This window comes from Macaca nemestrina, chromosome 6 (assembly GCF_043159975.1).
Source record: "Macaca nemestrina isolate mMacNem1 chromosome 6, mMacNem.hap1, whole genome shotgun sequence".
Lineage (NCBI taxonomy): Eukaryota > Metazoa > Chordata > Mammalia > Primates > Cercopithecidae > Macaca > Macaca nemestrina.
In genome coordinates, this window is record NC_092130.1 from 178,249,010 (window position 1) to 178,265,771 (window position 16,762).

The 16,762-nt window shown below is 45.8% G+C and overlaps 1 long non-coding RNA gene across 1 annotated transcript in view; it reads right to left on the reverse strand.

The window, feature by feature from the left end:
- Nucleotides 1-8,266: 8,266 nt before the first annotated feature.
- The window catches only part of LOC105489441 (uncharacterized), a 46,186-nt gene continuing 37,690 nt past the window's right edge, over nt 8,267-16,762 (reverse strand). The window contains exons 3-4 of the long non-coding RNA XR_011624374.1: nt 9,164-9,233; nt 8,267-8,628 (exon numbers count right to left, since the gene is read on the reverse strand). This is a non-coding gene — a long non-coding RNA (uncharacterized lncRNA). The remainder of the gene's footprint in view (nt 8,629-9,163; nt 9,234-16,762) is intronic.

The following is a 16,762-nucleotide window of genomic DNA, read 5'->3' on the forward strand; positions in this document are numbered from 1 at the left end:
TGGGATGTGCTGACTTGGCTTTTGTCTTTGTTTTGTTTTGTGTTCTGTTAGCGGTAGTTACCTTTATCTTTAAATAGCAAAGGGAAAATGAAAGCTTAGCTTGTCTACTTTCTCTCTGTACTTCAAGGCAATCATTCCTGAAGGTGGCCCAGGAAGCATGACCTAGACCTGTTCTGGCAAATTCTCCTCCGTGGCCTGAGACTCAGATAAAATAGCCTGCCCAGCAAGTTCTTTCACTTCACAGCTTGGCATGTGGTGGCTTCACCCAGGGTCTTAACTCTCAGAAGAGCAAATGCTGATTCTACACATTCCCAGCGATTCTACACCATGGGCCACTGCTGCCCTTCCCTCACTATAGAAAATCTTCTCAACCCTGTCCCTACACTCCTCTTACCATCTGGAATTGGGGATGTTTGCTGTGAGGAAGCGTTTTTTTTTTAGAGAACCCTTGATTCTTTCAGGAAATGTTCATGTCCTGACATACTCTTTGATAAATAGAATCCTACCACTTTATTTTTACAGTTATTATTTCAAACTAATTTTAGACTTACAGAAAAGTTATAAAAATAGTACAAAGTCCTGTGTGCCTCTCACCCAGCTTCCTCTGGTGTGAACACCTTGCACAGCCAGAATGCAATGATCAAAGCCAGGATTACAACAGTGGAAAACCACTATTAACTAAGGCAGAGTGGGGAGGCCAGGCAGGTATCACAGTAGTGGAATCGATGGACGAACACTGTGAAACCCTTGATCCACTGCACTGAGGACACAGCCTCATTTCTATGCTATTCCTGCCAGGAATTCATAATGCTGTTCTAATAATGAAAAAATGCTAGACAAACTCAAATTGAGGAACATGCTACAAATAATTGACCAGCTACGTTAAGAACACAGAAGAAAAGAGGGTTAGTTTGCTGGGACTGCCAAACTGAGTACCACAGACTGAATGGCTTACACAGAAGAAATTTATTTCCTCATAGTTCTGGAGGCTGGAAGTCCAAGATCTGGGTACTGGCAGGGCTGATTCCTGGTGAGGCCTCTCACCATGGCTTGCAGACAGCTGCCTTCTTGCTGTGTCATCATTTGACCTTTGTTCTGTGCCTGTACATTCCTGGATTCTCTTTATGTGTTCAAATTTCCTCTTTTTATAAGAACACCAGTCTTATCAGACTAGGACCCACTCCAACAACCTCAGCTGGACCTGTAATCTCAGGTGGTACTTCTGTAAAGATCCTCTTTCCAAATAAGATCACATCCTGAAGCACTTGGAGTTAGACTTCAGCAGAGGAGTTTTGTGGGAACACAACTTGGGCCATCACAGGTGGTAACAATTGAATGTGAAATGGAATCCTGGACTGAGTCCTGAAGCAGAAAAGGACATCAGTTGAAATACTGATAAAATTCACATTCTCATGTGTTTTTTTTGTTTTTTATTGTTTTTGTTGTTTGTTTGTTTTTGATGGAGTGTTGCTCTGTTGCCCGAGCTGGAGTATAGTGGCATAGTCTCGGCTCACTGCAACGTCTGCCTCCCAGGTGCAAACGATCCTCCTGCCTCAGACTTCCAAGTAGCTGGGACTACAGGCGCACGTCACCATGCCCAGCTAATTTTTGTATTTTTAGTACAGACAGGGTTTCACTATGTTGGCCAGGCAGGTCTTGAACTCCTGATCTCGTAATCCACCCACCTTGGCCTCCCAAAGTGCTGAGATTACAGGCATGAGCCACTGCCCCTGACCTACATTCTCATGTTTTCAAGTAGATAATACTTTGATATTGTTGTCTATAGTATATTGCTTAAGAAAACTTATTCACAAAGAAGTGGCCAAATGTATCTGTCAGTTAGCATTTTATATATATCAAACCTATAAAACTTAAAAGGGCTATTAAAACATTTATGTAGAAATTTTTCCAAAAGGGAAATCAAAGATTGCAGATATTTATGGAAATATTTGGTGGCTTTTTGATTGCAGATACTTATAGAAATATTTGGTGGCTTTTTCAGAATTCACTCAAAAGTGATTTACTGCCAGAAGCTAGAATATATTATTGTTAGTTAAAAAAAAGATAAAATATATTCTACATTCTACCTTGTAGAAGAAAAAAGAAAAATGGAGAGCGCCAGAGAAAAATGGCTACCCAGTGCTGAACGTCGCATGAGGTTATGGAAATGCAATGAGTTTAGATGCAGGAGCACGTTACAGAGCAGGGAGGACATGCCTGGGCTTTGTTGCAAACAAGTCTCAACCAACAGGCGTAATTCCTGGCTGTGTGACCAAGTTCTCCTGAGCTGCAAATAGAAAACCCACTTTTTGGAATGTTGGAGTAACAATTTTGTGTTGGTGTTAAAGCAACTAATATCCATTGTAAACAAAGCAAATGATCAAACAAAGAAACTTAAAAACAAACATTCCTGATTTTATAACCCCCAGATAATCTCTGTAAAGCCCTAAATTATACCAGGTTTTCTTCAGACTTTTTATTTTGTTTCTATCTACCTAACATGATTTGGCTGTGTCCCCACCCAAATCTCACCTTGAATTGTAACTCCCATAATTCCCACGTGTCATGGGAGGGACCCGGGGAGTAGGAGTTGAATCATGGAGATGGGCTTTTCCAGTGCTCTTCTTGTGACAGTGAATAACTCTCGCAAGATCTAATGCTTTTATAAAGGGGAGTTCCCCTGCAGAAGCTCTTTTGCCTGCTGCCGTGTAAAATGTAACTTGAGATTATTTCTTAAACCTTGGCTAACCTGATGATGAAAAATGTTGTTTCTGCTAAATGGACATCAATTTAAATCTAATCACAAGTGAACAGCAAAGCCTTTTAAATATTTAGTTGAAATTTATGTTTCTTCTTTGTAGATTGTGCATGTCCTTTGTCTATTTTCCTGGACTTTTGCTTTTCCTTATTATTTTTGGGTCCTTTGTATATTGAGGGTATTAACTCATTGACGATCATGTTGTTTACAAATTCATTTTTCCCTAGTTTGTCAAACGGGCTAAGTCAGCCAATCATCACTTGCAATTCACATAAAGTATGAGTTCTCTTTAGTCCAAGTAAAACATGTAGAAAATATTTGGTCACCTAAGCAGTGGCCATACATTCTAGTAGCATCTGAAATAGACTCAGCATAGATCAAGGGCTTTAGGGTAGAAAGAGCCACACCTGGAGGCTGCAGACCCAGGTTTCAATGCTGGCTGGGGATTCTCTCCTCTCCTTTATGGGAGTGCAATAGTAGCCCCAATTCTATAGCTTATTTCCCTCACCTGTCCATGGTGCCAAGGGACAACCTGAGCCGTCTCCCTGCAGGCTGCAGCTCTGATTGGCCAGGAGGCAACACCACACTCAAAGTGTGGTTTGCAGTCCATTCACATGCGCTTCCTCCTGACCTTGCTGGAGGACAGGATGACCAAGCTGCACAAGCTAAACAGACAAAGGATCACAAGATGCAGTCCCCAGTGCCGTCCTCCTGCGAGGTGTGCTAGCAAGTGGGCCGGGAAAAATGGCTGCTTCCTTTTCAAGGCTGTGGAATGCTGCTTTCTGGAGACTGGACCCGTGCTGTCATTCACTTCCTGAGGAGGTGGCCCAGCTAGGCCTAGGAGGTATGCCAAGACGGCAGAAGGTCAGGTGCGCCCCACAGACTGGACCCCGGGATCAGCACTGGCCTTGGGGTCAGACGTGGTGGGGAGCTGCAAGCTTCCTGCAAGACCTGGGGAAGCTCCTGGGACTCAGATTTAAAAGTCTGGATGTTAATTGTCAGAGAAAGGAAACAGGGCTCATACTGTTCAGAACCGAAGCGCCATGGAGAATTGGATGTTAGAATTTGATCAAAAAAGATTTTCTTCATGACGGAATGTGTTTCCTCAAAATAATAGAAGTGTAGACTCCCCCGTGCCCAGGCGGTCTAGACGGGAGGATGCGGGGCACGCTGGATCCCCTCAGCCCTGCGTGGAGGTGTCATTCTGCATTATTATTCAAGGCATGTGATGAAGTGAAGTACTCGCAGGAAGCCCGCGGGTGTCTGAGCCAGGGCCCTGCTCTCCAGAGCTGGCTCCTGCGAGGCTTCAGAGCTGCAGCAGGAGCAGACGCCTGATGGCCTGACCCTGGCGCCCCATCCTTACACACAGCTCCCCCACACCGATTTCGGTCGGGTTTGGAATAGCTGTTCATCTGCAGGTTCTAATTTGTATTTCCCTGGGAGCTGCAGTTGAATCTCTTTTGTGGTTGTACCTTTGGCTGTTTGAATTGTTCCCCTCCTCGTTTTTCTTTGGTTTGTTGTCCTTATCAATATGCAACGAGGTTGATAGAGTGTTAGCCCTTTCCCTGCAAGCCTGGGTGTGCTGTGCCTTGTGTCAGTGTCTGGGTATCGGATCAGCTTTCTCACTGTGCATCCCTCGAACGCAGGTCCTGGGTGTGTGGTGCTCGCTGTTGTGACGTCCCATTCGTGTGTGGGGCCGCACTTCTGCAGCCACCAGCTGTCCCAGGAGGGGCCAGGCATACACAAGCAACAGGCCTGGCTGGATGTTATGGAGCTGCCTCCCTTTTTCCTGCTCCATGGATGAGAATGCCTACAAATGAACTTAGAAACCAGCATGGCCCGGTGTGACCCTGAAAAGCATCTGCGGAGATGCTCTGTTTGTTCGATGTGGTGATTTGAGTGGAAAAGGATAGAACTTGTCACAGGAACCTGTTCAGAACTCAGGCCTTCTGCTGCTGCACCCACAGAGCTGCACCAGGCCAGGGAGTTGCACTGGGGTCCAGCCCATATATTGGGCTTTGCTATCCAGAGGGAGCCAGTGTTAGGCATGAGTAGGAACCACATGCCTGAAGATTCCCCAGTTCTGCTGGCCAGGGGAGCTGAAAGACAGACAGACAGAAGGAAGGAAGGGAGGAAGGAAGGAAGGAAGGAAGGAGGGAAGGAAGGAAGGAAGGAAGGAAGGAAGGAAGGAAGGAAGGAAGGAAGGAAGGAAGGAGAAAAAAGAAAGAAAGAAAGAAAGAAAGAAAGAAAGAAAGAAAGAAAGAAAGAAAGAAAGAAAGAAAGAAAGAAAGAAAAAAGAAAGGAAGGAAGGAAGGAAGGAAGGAAGGAAGGAAGGAGGGAAGGAAGGAAGGGAGAGAGAAAGGAAAACATGGAACGCTGCAGGTAGGGTGAGGCGAAGGAGGGTGCAGAGTCTGGATTGCTGCCTGGTGCAGGGGCAGAGGCTCCTGACAGATCCTAAGAAGGGGGGAGATAAGCTCTGCTCCTTCCTTTGTGGCTTTCCACTAGCCCTGGTGTTACAATATGATCACTCCGTTTTCCACCTCTACAGGCTGAGGTTGGCTGCTGGCTGCTTCTGCTTCCTAACATTCTGCAAATGAGCCCAGCATTGTACAGTGCTGCATTTAGAACACCTTTGGACCCTCCACCAAACCTGCCCAATTCCACTGGCCTCACCACCCGCCCTGTGCCTCTGACCTCATCTGGTCTCCCAGTACACCCAGATCCTCTTGGAAACACCCTCTTTCCCGCTGAGTCCGACTGTTGAGGGTGGGGATACTTCATCACTGCTTGTAAAGTTGTAAAAGAAAAAAGCGACTTTCCCAGAAGTCAAACTTAGTACAAGGTTTAGGAAGTTATAGAAAGCATCTGCCCAAAGGCCAAGCTTCAAAGTGATCACCTTCATTTGCCCAAAGCAGACAGCCTGGGGCCACTCCGTTCACCCACGCACAGTGACCACCAGCCGAGGCCGCGGGGAGAGCCTGCTGGCCCTCAACTCAAGGCTTCATGACTTCTCCCAGCTGATGGAGGTGCCCAGCTCCAACTGGCAAAGGAGAGAAATAGCAACAGGTATGGAATGCAGAGTTGTGTCTCTGTAGCCTATGATCTAAGTGCATGTGTCCTTATATTATCTGTTATGCTAGTGCAAATGTGATTTTGGTGAAATAAAAGCAAGCAAAGAGATGACTCTTTTATCCTTTTATTATCATCCTCAAAGCCATCATTGTTTCAGGCAATTGTATTTTTTCAGAAGTAGAACCAGTCTGCTTGATGGTCATTGGCCTGACTCAATTTGTAAGTCGTTGCCAGCTTTCAGTAACTGCAGAAGCGAGGGGACGCTCCCGTTGTTCGCATCCTTTCTGGGTTCCCTGTGCCAAATCTTCTCCAGATACAACCTGTCAGGGAGAGACTTGCTCAAGCAACTTTCCCAGCCACGAGTGGTCCTTGGATAGGGCAGTGAAAAGACATTTCCTGTGCTGTGTGGTGTAATAGGAGCTACAGATTTTACTCCAGCTATGAGCTGCACGAGAGGAAATTGGAACGCCCAGAGACAGAGCGCAGTAATTAATCATCGTATGCCAAAGCCTGTCAAGTCCCTTTCTGGGACTGACACTGCTGTCAATTACAGCCAGCCCGCCACCATCTGTAATTGTTTAAAATATCGCCCGGTACCAGGATCCACGTTTTTAACACTCAGGCCTCATTTACACCTCCCAAAGAGCACTCTGTAAGAGAATCTGCTCAGCCGGGAGCGGTGGGGCTCGCGTCCACCTCTAAACAAAACATTACTTGGCGATGTGAACATTCAGCAAAACCTTTGAGCTGTGAAATACAATCCTAGCAATATTAAATATTACCTTCACTTCCAGTTGAAATGCCAACAGCAGGATTCAATTCTGGTCAAGAGTTAACCAAAAGTCAGAGTAGGTTGTTGCACCTCAATGCAAGGGTTGCAAATTGCAAATTAAAACAAGCATTATGGAACAAAGAGGAGTTTCCATGGTTAAAAAAAACTCACTGAAAAGACATAATCTGTCATGTTCATTCTCAGCATTGCCCGTATGCCTTTTTCACCTGAAGTTTGGCATCTGAACCTCGTGTGGGTCTGTGTGCTCAGTGTGGACCTCTAAGAAGGAAATATGCAAAGAAGAGTCCCCCACCCCCACGCCGGGGGAGAAGGAGCACAGTCGCTAGCACTGAAGAGTTAAGTTTTCCTAACCTTTTCTAAGTACACATGTAGAATGGGTTTTGTTTATTTTATTGATGTATGAAATACATAGGGAATTTCTTAGCTAGAGTGAATTTCATAAATTAACTAAAAGGAAAAGGACAAATCCCTTTTACAAAGAAATTCCAAATAATGCATATAAATATCCTCCTCTCCAGGAAGTGGAGCTGCAGCTTCCCCCTCCCCTTTTATGGAGAAATTCCAAATAATAGATGTAAATATTCTTCTCTCCCGGAAGTGGAGCTGCAGCTTCCCTCTCCACCTCTCCTCTGTGCGTGTCCACTGGATTTTGTGATCCTTCCCAACAGACTCTGGAAGGGAAGCCCAGTGACTGTTGGCAGCATCCTAGCCACCTGTCCGTGGCTGCAGTGAGCTGTGATGTCCAGGTGACATCACCAGAGGTGTCTGTGGAGATCCTACACAAAGTCCTATGTGATAAGAAGCCACCTCACCTCTGTGGTTTTCTTCCTCACAACCTATAACTCCAGTCAAACCATGAGTAAACCTTAAACAAACTCAAATTGAGAGACGGTCTACAAAACACCTGACCAACATCCTTCAAACCATCAAAGGCGTTTAGGAAACACAAAGACGTGTGAGAAACTGTCCCAGATTGGAGGAGGCCGAGGAGTTGCGAGGACTGAATGCAGTGTGATGTCCTGGACCGGATGCTGGGTGGGAAAAGGGATGGTGGTGGAAAAACTGGTGAACACCACGTCAAGTCTGGGTTTAGCTAATAGAGTTAGACCAGCATTCACTTCGTAGTTTTGGTAAAGATTTCATAGTTACATGAGATGTGAGCATCAGGGAAAGCACATGCGGGAATTCTTGAAACTGTCTTTGCAAATGTCTATACAGTTAAACTGATTTTTAAAAAGTTGGTTCAAAAAATTAGATTAAAAATAGTCTTCTAAAATACTGGGCCAATGTAACAGAAACTGAATCATGCAAACTTTTCTACAATGTTCTGCCTGCTGCTGGGGACAGTTGTCCACTGAGCCCCTGGAATGCGGACATCTTTCCTCATTGACGTATGTCCCATTTCAGCTCACAAAATGCTTTTTAAAGGCATGATTTCTTTTTCTTCTGAATGATACTCTATTCCATGTCATATGCTGCTGGTAATAATTTATGGAGATTCAAGCCCTTTTATTTTTCTAGTTTCAACATCTGTAAGCGAAAAAGGAAACGAAATGGACAGTGAAAAGTATCGCTAAGTATTTTTTTCCTGTTGGAAAGCTACTTAAGAGTGTACCATATTTTCTTTATATTAATCTCTTTATTATGCTCATGAAGTATGTAATATGTAACCAGGGACCAAAGGATCTCCATACAGCAGTCCTGCTTTTTACACAAATACCCCCAAAGCATGTGCTTATGAACCTGTTAGAAACATCTGGTGTTACTTGGTACAGACTGTCTACACTTTTGCTCTGCTTCTCTTGCATGAATGGAAGCAAACCTAGGGTCCAGCTGCACAAGCTCTTTGGTGCCATTTCCTTCACGGGTCACACAGAAGTGGGGGCTTCAGGCTGGGTGCAGTGGCTCATGCCTATAAACCCAGTGCTTTGGGAGGCCAGGGCAGGTGGATTACTTCAATCCAGGAGTTTGAGACCAGTCTGGGCAACATGGTGAAACCCCATGTCTGCAAAAATACAAAAAAAAGAAAAATTAGTTGGGGCCAGGGGTGGGGGAGCAGGTGGCATGAACCTCTAGTCCCAGCTATTCTGGAGGCTGGGGAGGGAGGATCGCTTGAGCCTGGGAGGTCAAGGCTGCAGTGATTGAGGCATTGCATTCCAGCCTGGGTGATGGTGTGAGACCCTGTCTCAAAAAAAAAAAAAAAAAAAAAAAAGTGAGGTTTTCACCCTAAGCCTTCCTCAGTTACACATGGATGGCTGCTCACGGTGAATTGCTATTTCCCCTCCTTTGTCCGGAAGTGTGTTAGGATGCTGAGAACTTCTGTCCCAGCATACCAACACACAAAAGTCATACGGAAAAGCTAAAAGCCTTGACGTCATTCCAGGTAATCTGGAGCCCAAGTGTTCAGCCCAGTGTGAAAACCCCAAGGAAGAGGCTTCCAAGGGGAATGCTGCACAGACGGGCTTGAAGACACTGCTTTCTGGAATCCCAGCTCCCAAGTCACCCTTTTGGCACATCAGAAAAGGAAGGCCCCGTCTCACCACCAGGAGCCCAGCAGTGGAGCCTGGTCCTGTCCCAGGAGACTCTAAGACACCAAACGAGAGGTCCAGGCTGAAAAAGTGAAGGGGGAAAACAGTATTAACAATATTTCTGCACGTCTGGTAGCTACCAGCTCTTCGTGGTCATCAAATTTCAGGGAAGAATGAATCTAATTGTCACGTGACCATCGAGACTAATTTTTGATAGATTGCTCTGTAATTTTTGGTCTCTAAATCAGAGTTTCAGAAAACCTGAAGATATTTTTATACCCAAATTGCTTTTATTCACATCTACTTATGCATGCTCTCAATTATAACAACTACAGAATAAATAAATTTGAATCATGTTTCATTCTAGCCATAAGTAATATTATCAGTGAACATCTGTTTTAGAGGATTTGTTTCCAATAGCATTTAATTTTTACATTTAATAAATCTTAAGTGTATGATATATTTATATTGTTTTATTCAATTTTTAACAATGTTTCCAATGATAACTCAATTCAGAAGAAAAGTTTATCAAAAATTATGAAAAAATGAAATTTTAATTTTATCTGTATTTTCCTTGCAAAGAAGAATGAGTGATCAATGAAAAACTTTAAAAAAAAAGTACAGTAGATAAAATTCACAGTTTTAACATAATGGAAATAGAAGCTAAAGAAAAAATGGGCACCATTTTTAACTATTATTAAAAGATTGCTACATGTTGTTAAATAGATGTGGGTAGATATCAATTCAGTGTCATGTCACAAATTCTAGATTGTTCACACACTTTTGAATAGATGAGGTTCGGTATCACATGACTATCAATCCTAAATTTCAAGGCTGCTGATTGGTTTTGGTCATAGACGCTGGTGGGCATCCAATCAGTTAAAAGAGTTATGTGATAATTTTGGCTTAAGATGCGAACATTTTATGATTTGACAGACAGTACATACTTTGCAACTACTGAAATACAATGGAAAATTCTAAATGTCATCATGAACATGTGTGTGGAAAGATGTAGTTGTTAAAAAATTATAGGCCAGGTGCAGTGGCTCACGCCTGTAATCCCAGCACTTTGGGAGGCCGAGGCGGGCAGATCATGAGGTCAGGAGATCAAGACCATCCTGGACAACATGGTGAAACCCCGCCTCTATTAAAAATACAAAAAATTAGCCAGGCATTGTGGCGGGTGCCTGTAGTCCCAGCTACTTGGGAGGCTGAGGCAGGAGAATCACTTGAACTTGGGAGGCAGAACTTGCAGTAAGCAGAGATCACACCACTGCACTCCAGCCTGGAAACAGAGTGAGACTCTGTCTCAAAAAAAAAAAAAAAAAGAGAGAGAGTAAAGGATGTGTAATGAAGGAAGTCGGCCCATGCTTCCAAAATGACCATGGCGGCACAAGGACAGGGTCTTCCTGAGGTCCCCAGGGGCCTCCTCTCCCACTTTTCAGGCTGATGAGCAGGCCCAGCTGGTTCTCCAGGACGGCTGGGATGGACTAGGCAGGACAAAGCCTCCTGGAGAGACAAAGGTCAACTGAGTCACTGTCCCCAGCCCTTCTGTATCCATGCAGAGGCCCGACACCTGCGTCTGGTGGGGGCTGGACTTGGTGCCGACACTGTCAGGACAGCAGTGACTTCCTCGGGAGTTGCTGTGAGACACACATAGTCACCACCTTCACAATCTATGTGTAACCAAGACTTCAAATAAGCCCAAATCCATTTGAGTATCCCTTTCTCTTTCAATTCCATGAGCATTGGATGTGCTCCAGAAACTGTCAGAAATAGGGTTTTGAAAACGTTTTAGCTTGTTTCCATTTTTATATTTCCACAGCATTTTGTCAAGTTCTATCAGTTTCATTCCCGACATTTACACGAAGTATGTGGGAGGTAATTTGTCCCGGATTCTCACAATCTCCCTTCTCCCCCTTTCTTTTTATAAGCAAAAACTTTCATTTTCTGATTACCATTACGAATAACCCTATCATTGACTGGCTGCGTGATGACAACTTAGTTTCCCGGCAAGAGGTGGCACTAGAAACCAAGGCCAAGGGGCTTTGTTATCACGGCTATGTGTTCCAGGGTGAGGACACCACAGAGAGCCCGTGTGTGGAAATGTCACCCGTGTGAGCCATGGTCCCTGGCCTTCCAACCTTCGATGTGTCGGCCCTGACCATGCCCACCCGACACGTGATGGAGGATGGGGGGCTTGACTGCCATGCCAGTGCTGAGATAGACGTGGGGCCCAGGCCTGCTGGACGAAAGTCTCCCACACAGCAGCCTTGCAAATCCCACCTGCTACCTGGAAATCCTCCAGCAAACCTCCCTGAATGCATGGGCGGAACCATGGCCTCGGGCCTGACTTATTCTGACCCTGTTTCCTGGGCATCTCTCCACTGCACAGGACTGTCCGTCAGCAGAAAGGGCTTGAGTGTTCTGTTGCAAAGTCAGGGAGACGCATATCAGAGTCAACATGTTAGCTGTGAAGGGGCTCCTAGGAACTGTATTTCTAGAAACTTTCGAGGAGCAAAGGGAAAGCCAGGCTGGGCGCCTGCAGTGGGTACAGGAGTGCGTGCACAGTTCTCCCTGGCAAAGTCACCTTCCCAGGAGAAGACCCTGGGCATCCTCACAAGACCCACCGTGTGTCAACAGTGGTGTGGGCCAGCCCTCCAGCCAAGACCTCTCTAAGAAGCAAAAGGCCTCCGTGGGCTTGTTGTGATTACCAAGAGGCCCAAGCAGTAGTACACGCAGCCGGTGGCTTGACTGTGTGTGGAGAACCAGTTCCCTTGGTCCTGAGCGATGCTCATCAGGGGGGTCAGTGTCCCTGATTCAGCAGGGCTAGTGCCCCCGGGGCAGGGCAAGAGTCCTCAGTGCTTTGAGCCAGCACTCCACCCAGTCTCCTGCAAACCCCTGATCCAACCACACAGCCAGAACAAAGCAAGTTTCCTGCATCTGACACATGAACACCATCTGGTGAGAAACAGCCCTCAAATAATTGAATGTGATATTATAATTTCGGTGCTTTTATCCTCGCATGGAGGACTACCGAGCTTCCAGCTGCACTTCACAAAGTCGCTCCATGGTTGTAGACCTTTGGACAGGTATTACACACACAATCACGGACTGACTGGGTTTATTTGCAGGAACACATGGCTGATGGAGCTGCTTATAAGTGATCATTAAGATCAATCCTTTTCCCCAAGCATTCCAAGCATTTCCCACAGCAGATGAAAAACCACTCTCTGTTCAAGGTGGCCAGGCACAGAATATAGCATTTACATTTAAACAATTGAAAAGGAATGTCTCTTCATGATATGGACGACAAGTACCTATTCATCAATCAAAAATAATTATCAATCAATAGTCACTAATATGTATTCTTGAATAGTTTGTAAATAGAGGAGACTTTTAAAATGCGTACATTAGCCACAGCAAAGGGAACATTTATGATCTATATCCCTCCAGATGTGCGCATATCTCACAGCTTTCAGGATCCCCATTTCCCGGAAATCATACACTGTGGTCCCTGGAGCCCGGCCGCCTCGTTTGCACAAGTGCATGTGACCTCACGGTTGGTCTCTGGAGTCTTCACTGATGCTCTTACTCTCACGGACAGGCTAAATCCCACCTTCTGTGGGAGCGGGGATATCTCAGACGACGGGACGCACCTTTGCCGTGAAGACTCAAGAGCCCCAGAACCCACAGGAGAGGACCTTCTCTTATTCAGCAGTCTCCTGCTACCTTGCCCTAGAGTCTCCTAATCCCGCCAAGTGAGCCCAGCTAGGAGACGGCTTCTGTGAACACACCTTACAGCAGCCCTTCAGTCGATCAGAATTTATGTACGGCCGTGTGTGCGCTTTTTAAAAAAATTTTTTAAACATGTTCTAAACATCGTGTGGACACGTTTCTTAATATAAGATAGTACAATTTAAAAACATGACATTTTCTAAAAGTGGCGATTGTCTAAGAAAACCAACACTATCAATGCACATTTCTGCTTGTGACATTTAAAGCTTACTGATTATCCCACTGACCTGACGGGTCCACATCATTCATGGAGTTACCATCATTCCATGTCAGATGCAGGGACAGGTAGGTAACAGAGGCCGGACCTCTGGTCAGCAGCTGAGGCCCCAAGGGCAGCTGGCACCAGCATACTGAGGCACTGGAACCCCAGTACAACTATAGGTCTCGGAGTTGTATTTCTGTTCTTCTCACGCACCCTAGGGCAAATACCCCAGAGGGAAATGTTAAGAGGATGAACACAGAGAGAGAGAGGCATGCTCCTGTCTGGGTATGACACAGCTCAGAAGCTGGGATCCAGGGAGCTCTGTCGGTGGGACCCAGGCGGGGCTCTCCGGAATGGCAGGGACCTGGCCGCAGGAGTGCTCCTGTGACCTGAGACATGGCCGTTCCCTGTCCCTGTCCTGCGGTTAGCATAGGACACTGCTGGCAGCCCACCCATCTCACGTGAGGAAGAACCAGTGAAGGCTGGACAGCCTTTTGATCTTCATGAAAGATGGTTGCCAGATGGAGAAACAGAACTGTTAGAATATAACGAAGCTGCACTCAAGATAATCTTCATCTTGTTCAACTTTTCCCTGCAACTGCGTATTAGAGGAGAGATTTATCATGTGCTGTGATGTGGGGGAAGCTTGTGGAAGGGGCTTACTTTTGGGGGCATCAGAGATGGGGAGGAAGAGTAAGTATCTTGTCACTTAGTCAAGAGGATGTGTGTGTACCAGGGAGCAATGGAACATAAAGAACACACTTATGGAAAATACCCACTGATCGATCTGTTTATTGTCAGATTTGGAGAAAGGAGAAAGGATTTGAGAGTCTTCGTCCCACTTTCCTCACCCTTGATGCCCTACCCCACACAAAACTTTCTCCTCTTAATCCTCTGGCTGAGTCTACATGGGGTCTCTGAGATTTACATCATAATAAAAAATACACTTAAAATGATATGTTTTTAAATATTCCACCCCTCACTGGTATTTTTATGACTAGAGAGAAAGGTAAAGCTTATATAGTTGCATTTGTATGACATGGATACAGTTGGAACAGTATGTATTTATAGTTGACCTAACTGATCAAAAATAAACTTTCTTAAAAAGAAGCTTCATGAACTTTTAATCAAATATATTACATTTTCCATGAACACATTTAGATAAACTTTCTAAGTATGTATTGAAACATCTTTCATAAAGAATTTAGTTACAGAAACCAAGTTTTGTTTAAAATTCATTTTTTAAGGGGGCAAATTCTGGGTTAAAAACAATGGGATCTGACGCATCTGCTATGATGGCAAATTCCTGTCCACACTTGCCTACTTCACCAAAGACACATCAGTGATGCGTGGGTGGCTCGCATTGTTCTGCTGGAACACACAGTGCTGATGGACAAGTCTCTGAGTCCCACACAGTGTTCCTGAGGGTCGATGGCCACACTGCAGACACACAGCACGTGATGCACCTTGGGATGTGCTTAGAAAAGAGCCCAGTCGACTTGAGCAGACACACATGTGCTGGGCAGGTAGTCAGGACGGTGGCTTCCAGGGAGGTTCCCCCGGACCACAACTGGGCGTGTCACCCCCCATCCCACCATCCTTTCCACAGTGGCAGGAACTCCTCACTCAGACTTTTTCCACATTAGGCACCAGTGGAGTACAATGAACAATTCTCCACCGAGAATGCTAAGCTAAAGCGTTTAAAACAGAACTAGGCAGGAATTTAATTAATTTCATTTCACTGACCTTACAGGTTTTTAATGGAAATCTCGGAGTTGTAATATAGGACAAGTCGCCTTTGGAAGCAGGAGCTGAGACTGAATAATCCAGGTTTAAATATTTGCAACAATGATCCTTGAGAGGCTGATGGATCAGCTGCACATAAGTTATTGATGAAGGTAGCTGGTTGTACCTTGAAACGTTGTATTAAGATTGAAAAGTAGCCAGGCAGCAATGTAAATTCGTATTCATTAGATGATTTTTGAGAGGCAGTGTAACCATTTGGTTATATTCAGATTTAAAAAGCATTATCAATTGAGATTTAAAAAGTCACCATATTGAGATGTAAAAGGTGTTACAAATACAGTGTAAAAAGCTGGTCTTAGAGAGGGATTCCTTTTCTTCCCAGCTTTTCACTGGTATTAGAGCTCACTTTAGGTTTTGAAGATCAGAAGCAAACAGTCTGTTAACACCACCACAAAATGGCCTCAGCTGGGAACAGGGTCCCAGGGATCCTGAGGGCTCCTTCAAGACTAACTCAGCCCCCGCAGCACCCCCTCAGCTTCGTCCCTTCCGAACGCCTTGTCACCAGGGTCCTGGCACTGTGGAGGACACCAGGTGAGGGCCTGGCTTCCCAGTGTGTGCTGAGGAGCCTCAGGAGGTAGCCCGTGGAGGGCAGATGTTGCTCAGCCCTGAAGCCTGGGTCCCAGATCTGCCTCCTGCTGGCTCCCTGCTGGGCCCCCTGACCCCACCAAGTCTGGCCTCACCCTGCCTGCAGCACAGCCTCACTAAAGGGGGACACCACCTGGGGGGATGTGACAGAACTTATCATCTATGGGTACGTGGGCTGTCACGCCTTAGACAGCCACCACCCGAGGGATCCCGGCTCCTGGAGCTATTCACCTGAGCACCCACAGGGACTCCCTGAAGGGGAAGCTGCTCCCCTCGTCCCCTGCCCCATGTCCCAGCACACCGCTCCCCAGGGCTGTGCTCTGCAGCATCTGCACGGTGGCTCCCTCCAGATGAGAACAGTCCTCTCTGCCACCTGGTCTGGAGGTGGAGCCCATCCACTCAGGGAGGACATTGAAGCTGGCGGCTCCTGCCCCACCCACCCTTCTCTTCCTAACGTGAGTATCAACCATGACCCCTACCTCACCCACAGAATTCCACTAAGATGAGGATCCGTTTCTATGTGTGTGTCTTCATCATTCCCTAAAACCTGTCACATTTTCATCCATCCACACAAGCACTTTGAATTGGGTGCCAACTTCTTCAAATCAGTAGGATGGGGGAAGCCTCCTCTGGCCTACGCAGCCCTCTGCCTTGGACATTTTCCCATTGAAGACGATTCCAGGTGAGCCAAGACAACAGGTGCATGGAGTCGGGCATCCTCCCTCCAGAAGTGGTAACTCTTTACCTACCCTGAGGTTGGCCTGGGAATTGGATGTATGCTGAGAAAGGTTGTGGATTTGGTGCAGGGAAGCCTACACACAGCTAACCGAATGTCCCTGGCCACTTACTCATGCATTTAGAAAAAAAGTTTTATGTTAAATATCTGTGAGCAACATATTATGCCAGAAAAAGAGTGCATGATGATGAATAAGGCACAATTCCTACCCTCAAGAACACACAGCCAAATGCACAGACAGAGGAGGACGCCGGAAAACAGTGGTGTGACTGATGGGTGCCGGAGGAAGGGTGTGGACATGGAGGGAGGCACTGCGATGTTTGTGCATGAGAAAGAAAAAAAGAAACAGGGAAGAGAAAAATAGAGATGAACAAGCTCTCACCTACAAATCCAACAAAGGTGGTAGATGCGTTCCATTTCTGTTGTTATAAGGATACCGCTAGAAATACTTGTATGAAATGAGCAATTGGAATGCATGTGATAT